The sequence below is a fragment of the Salmo salar genome, chromosome 12 (genome assembly GCF_965601325.2).
Source record: "Salmo salar chromosome 12, fSalSal1, whole genome shotgun sequence".
Taxonomy (NCBI): Eukaryota; Metazoa; Chordata; class Actinopteri; order Salmoniformes; family Salmonidae; genus Salmo; species Salmo salar.
In genome coordinates, this window is record NC_138302.1 from 65,594,196 (window position 1) to 65,600,548 (window position 6,353).

The window sequence follows — 6,353 nt, forward strand, 5'->3', positions numbered from 1 at the left end:
AAACATATGACTATTTTACACCATTTGCTAGATAAGACTCTCGTTAATCTAACCACATTGCCCCGATTTCAAAAAGGCTTTACAGCGAAAGCAAAACATTAGATTATGTCAGGAGAGTACCCTGCCAAAAATAATCACACAGCCATTTTCAAAGCAAGTATATATGTCACAAAAACCAAAACCACAGCTAAATGCAGCACTAACCTTTGATGATCTTCATCAGATGACACTCCTAGGAGTACGGCTAAAGGCTAAAATAACTGGTCGTCTAGTGTGTTCAGAACAGAGAGTAAAAGGAGCAGGTTTCTGGGCGCTGAAGAATAGTGTGTATGTTATTGTGTGTGTATGAATGTGTCTGTGCCTATGTTTGTGTTGCTTCACAGTCCCCGCTGTTCCATAAGGTGTATTTTTATCTGTTTTTCTACTGATAGCATGAGTTCCTTGATGTGAAATAGAGTTCCATGTAGTCATGGCTCTATGTAGTACTGTGCACATCCCATAGTCTGTTCTGGACTTGGGGATTGTGAAGAGACCTCTGGTGGCATGTCTTGTGGGGTATGCATGGGTGTCTGATCTGTGTACTAGTAATTTAAAACAGACAGCTTGGTGCTTTCAACATGTCAATACCTCTCACAAATACAAGTATTGATGAAGTCAATCTCTCCTCTACTTTGAGACAGGAGGCATGCATATTATTCATGTTCGCTCTCTGTGTACATCCAAGGGCCAGCCGTGCTGACCTGTTCTGAGCCAATTACAATTTTCCTAAGTCCCTCTTTGTGGCACCTGACCACACGAATGAACAGTAGTCCAGGTGTGATAAAACTAGAGCCTGTAGGACCTGCCTTGTTGATAGTGCTTTTAAGAAGGTAGAGCAGCACTTTATTAAGGACAGATTTCTCCCCATTTTAGCTACTGTTGTTTCAATATGTTTTGACCATGACAGTTTACAATCCAGGGTTACTCCAAGCAGTTTAGTCACTTCAACTTGCTCAATTTCCACATTATTTATTACAGGATTTGGTTGAGGTTTAGGGTTTAGTGAATGATTTGTCCCAAATACAATGCTATTAGTTTTTTAAATATTTAGGACTAACCTTTTCCTTGCCATCCATTGTGAAACTAACTGCAGCTCTTTATTAAGTGTTGCAGTCATTTCAGTGGTTGTAGTAGCTGAGGTGTATAGTGTTGAGTCATCCGCATTCGTAGACACATTGGCTTTACTCAAAGCCAGTAGCATGTTGTTAGTAAAGATTGAAAAAAGTAAGGGGCATAGACAGCTACCCTGGGGAATTCCTGATTCTATCTGGATTATGTTGGAGAGGCTTCCATTAACCTGTTAGGGCTAGGGGGCAGTATTGACACGGCCGGATAAAAAAACGTACCCGGTTTAATCTGGTTACTACTCCTGCCCAGTAACTAGAATATGCATATAATTATTGGCTTTGGATAGAAAACACCCTAAAGGTTCTAAAACTGTTTGAATGGTGTCTGTGAGTATAACAGAACTCATATGGCAGACCAAAACCTGAGAAGATTCCATGCAGGAAGTGGCCTGTCTGACAAGTTGTTGTTTATCTTGGCTCTTTTTATTGAAGTCTGAGGATCTTTGCTATAACGTGACACTTCCTACGGCTCCCATAGGCTCTCAGAGCCCGGGAAAAAGCTGAACGATATCGAGACAGCCTCTGGCTGAAACACACTATCGCGTTTGGCAAATGGCCGATCAGAGTACTATGGGCTTAGGCGCGTGCCCGAGTCGACCCCATGCTTTATTTTCTTTCGTCTGTTTACCTAAACGCAGATTCCCGGTCGGAATATTATCGCTTTTTTATGAGAAAAATGGCATAAAAATTGATTTTAAACAGCGGTTGACATACTTTGAAGTACGGTAATGGAATATTTAGACATTTTTTGTCACGAATTGCGCCATGCTCGTCACCCTTATTTACCCTTTCGGATAGTGTCTTGAACGCACGAACAAAACGCCGCTATTTGGATATAACAATGGATTATTTGGGACCAAACCAACATTTGTTATTGAAGTAGAAGTCCTGGGAGTGCATTCTGACGAAGACAGCAAAGGTAATAACATTTTTCTTATAGTAAATCTGACTTTGGTGAGTGCTAAACTTGCTGGGTGTCTAAATAGCTAGCCCTGTGATGCCGGGCTATCTACTGAGAATATTGCAAAATTTTAAAATTTTTAAATCGGACATATCGAGTGCATAGAGGAGTTCTGTATCTATAATTCTTAAAATAATTGTTGTGCTTTTTGTGAACGTTTATCGTGAGTAATTTAGTAAATTCACCAGCAGTGTTCGGTGGGAATGCTAGTCACATGCTAGTCACATGCTAATGTAAAAAGCTGGTTTTTGATATAAATATGAACTTGATTGAACAAAACATGCATGTATTGTATAACATCATGTCCTAGGGTTGTCATCTGATGAAGATCATCAAAGGTTAGTGCTGCATTTAGCTGTGGTTTGGGTTTATGTGACATTATATGCTAGCTTGAAAAATGGGTGTCTGATTATTTCTGGCTGGGTACTCTGCTGACATAATCTAATGTTTTGCTTTCGTTGTAAAGCCTTTTTGAAATCGGACAGTGTGGTTAGATTAACGAGAGTCTTGTCTTTAAAATGGTGTAAAATAGTCATATGTTTGAAAAATTGAAGTTATAGCATTTTTGAGGTATTTGAATACGGGATTACACTGGCTGTTGAGTAGGTGGGACGCAAGCGTCCCACCTAGCCCATAGAGGTTAAAGGACACCCTCTGTGTTCTGTTAGACAGGTAACTCTTTATCTACAATATAGCAGGGGGTGTAAAGCCATAACACATATGTTTTTTTCAGCAGCAAACTATGATCGATAATGTCAGAAGCCGCACTGAATTCTGACAAAACAGCCCCCACAATCTTTTTATCATCACTTTCTCTCGGCCAATCAACAGTCATTTGTGTAAGTGCTGTGCTTGTTGAATGTCCTTCCCTATAAGCATGCTGAAAGTCTGTTGTCAATTTGTTTACTGTAAAATAGCATTGTATCTGGTCAAACACAATTTTTTTCCAAAACTTTACTCCGGGTTGGTATCAGGCTGATTGGTCAACTATTTGAGCCAGTAAAGGGGGCTTTACTATTCTTGGGTAGTGGCATTACTTTTGCTTCCCTCCAGGCCTGAGGGCACACACTTTCTAGTAGGCTTAAAACTTATTTCATCTAGGGGTTCCGCTAGCGGAACACCTCACCAATATCCAATGGAAGAGCGTGGCGCGAAATACAAAAACCTCAAACTATTTTACACCATTTGAAAGATAAGACTCTCGTTAATCTAACCACATTGTCTGATTTCCAAAAGGCTTTACTGCGAAAGCAAAACATTAGATTATGTTAGGAGAGTACAGAGCTAAAAATAATCACACAGCCATTTTCCAAACAAGCATATATGTCACAAAAACCCAAAACACAGCTAAATGCAGCACTAACCATTGATGATCTTCATCAGATGACACTCCTAGGACATTATGTTATACAATACATGCATGTTTTGTTCAATCAAGTTCATATTTATATCAAAAAACAGCTTTTTACATTGGCGTGTGATGTTCAGAAAATGTATTTCCACCGAAAACTTCCGGTGAATTTACTAAATTACTCATCATAAACGTTGACAAAATACTTAACAATTATTTTAAGAATTATAGATACAGAACTCCTTTATGCAATCGCTATGTCAGATTTGAAAATAGCTTTTCGGAGAAAGCACATTTTGCAATATTCTGAGTACATAGCTCAGCCATCACGGCTAGCTATTTTGACACCCACCAACTTCGGGGCACACTAAACTCAGAATTAGTATTAGAAAAATGTTATTACCTTTGCTGATCTTCGTCAGAATGCACTCCCAGGACTGCTACTTCCGCAAGAAATGTTGTTTTTGTTCCAAATAATCCATAGTTATGTCCAAATACCTCCGTTTTGTTAGTGCGTTCAGGTCACTATCCAAAGGGTAACGCGCGAGCTCAATTCGAGACAAAAAAATTCAAAATGTTCCATTACCGTACTTAGAAGCATGTCAAACGCTGTTTAAAATCATTTTTTATGGTATTTTTCTCATAAAATAGCAATAATATTCCAACCGGACAACGTTGTATTCATTCAAAGAGGGAAAGAAAAGAATGGCGAGGTCTTGTGAACGCGCATCTCCTGTCTCTCTGTCCCCAGGCAGACCACTGACAAACTCTGCTGCTGTTATCTGCCCAGAGACAGGAGACGCGTCAATCCGCTTTCTGAAGGCTTTAGAGAGCCAATGGAAGCCTTAGAAAGTGTCACGTAACAGCGCAGATACTGTAATTTCGATAGAGATGCAACAGAAGGACTACAAATTGTCAGACAGGCCACTTCCTGCTTGGAATCGTCTCAGGTTTTTGCCTGCCATATGAGTTCTGTTATACTCACAGACACCATTCAAACAGTTTTAGAAACTTTAGAGTGTTTTCTATCCAAATCTACTAATAATATGCATATTCTCGTTTCTGGGCAAGAGCAGTAACGAGTTTAAATCGGATATGTTTTTTTATCCGGCCGTGAAAATACTGCCCCCTAGCCCAGACAGGTTAAATTAGGTTACTTTCATTGTGTCTACCAATGCCCCTGGTATAATGTACATTTGCATTATGATGCATTATGATGACTCAGTGACACAATGGTAGGGAGTAACTGAGCTGGGCTTGTGTCATTAATAAGTCATTGTCTTACCGCAGCCTTATATGGCTGTGAAAGTATCCAGGAACCCAAATGATTTGGGTGGATCCCATCCTCCTTATAAAACGTGTTTTGTTTCCAAAAGGTAGCGAAATTGTCAACAAAAGTTACACCCATTGAGCTGCAATAATCACGTAGCCAGTTGTGAAGAGAAAGAATCCTGTTAAAGTGTTCAATGCCACGATTCAGAGAGGGCACAGGGCCAGATATGATGGGTCTTTTATTAGTGTTTAGCAGAGAGTCAGTCAGCTCTTTGAAATCCAGTTTAGACTTTTCAAAGCTGTCATTCATTATGTCAATAAAACCCACATGTACTACGGTAGAATTAATGTCCATATCCTGGCGTAATACATTCGGGAGCAGCTTAGTAATGTAATTTACTCGAGCCCCGGGATGGGACGTTGTTTTTGCACCAGGAACAGTCACATTTCTTACCATAGGGCTGCCCAAAATCACAGCTTGCGAGAAGGACGAGGAAATCCGTCCACTCCCACACTTCACAGGATGGTGTAGGCCTCTGACAGATGGTAGGCACAGCGGCCGCAGAAACAGGTATCCTCAGCAACGATGGTGCAGGAAGATCAGGCTCCAAGGTGGCGAAACTATTTGTTGTTTGTATCCGCTCCGGGCCTCTCGTTGGGAATGTAGACTGTTTTACCGGAGGCCGCTGTCTTCGAGTTCCACGGCTCGTGACATGCGACCATCGTTGATTGCCATGCTCCTCTTGCTGTGCTCCTTCGCTATCAGATGGGGGAGGAGAGACAGGAGATTTCTCCCCTGGCGAACGAACTCCGGGCAAAACACCGGCCAGTCGGATAACGACAAACGACAAGACGGAGATGCATCCAACATGTGAACGCCGTAAAAGCTAACCACGTTGCGGGATCCATGCAAAAACAAGTTTGGTATTCATGTTTAACAAAGATTGGTTATGTTTTAGTTAAAATAACAAACCAAGTGTTTCCAGCATACAGTGATCAGCTGCACACTCTGATGACATCAGAGTGTTGGTGTATGTGTGCCATTCAGAGGGTAAATGGGCAAGACGAAAGATTGAAGTGCCTTTGAACGGGGTATGGTAGTAAGTGCCAGGCGCACTGGTTTGAGTGTGTCAAGAACTGGAAAACTGGTGGGTTTTTCACGCGCAACAGTTTCCCATGTGTATTAACAATGGTCCACCACCCAAAGGACATCCATCCAACTTGACACAACTGTGGGATGCATTGAAGTCAACATGGGCCAGCATCCCTGTGGAATGATTTTGACACCTTGTAGAGTCCATGCCCCGACAAATTGAGGATGTTCTGAGGGAAAAAGGGGTGGGAGGTACAACTCAATATTAGGAAGGTGTTCCTAATGTGTTGTACACTTACTGTATGTGCAGGGGGAATGTTAGGTATTAGTCATTGACATGGGGAGTTGTTTCACTCCCAACATTACATCAATGCTTAGATCAATGTTATAATCAATAAGTCATATACTCAACTTCCTATGTGAGCGCTGAAGGAGAAAATTCAGCACCTTTCAGCCGCCTGTATGCATGTGCCTGTGTGCATGCATGCATGCATGCATCTACAGTATGTA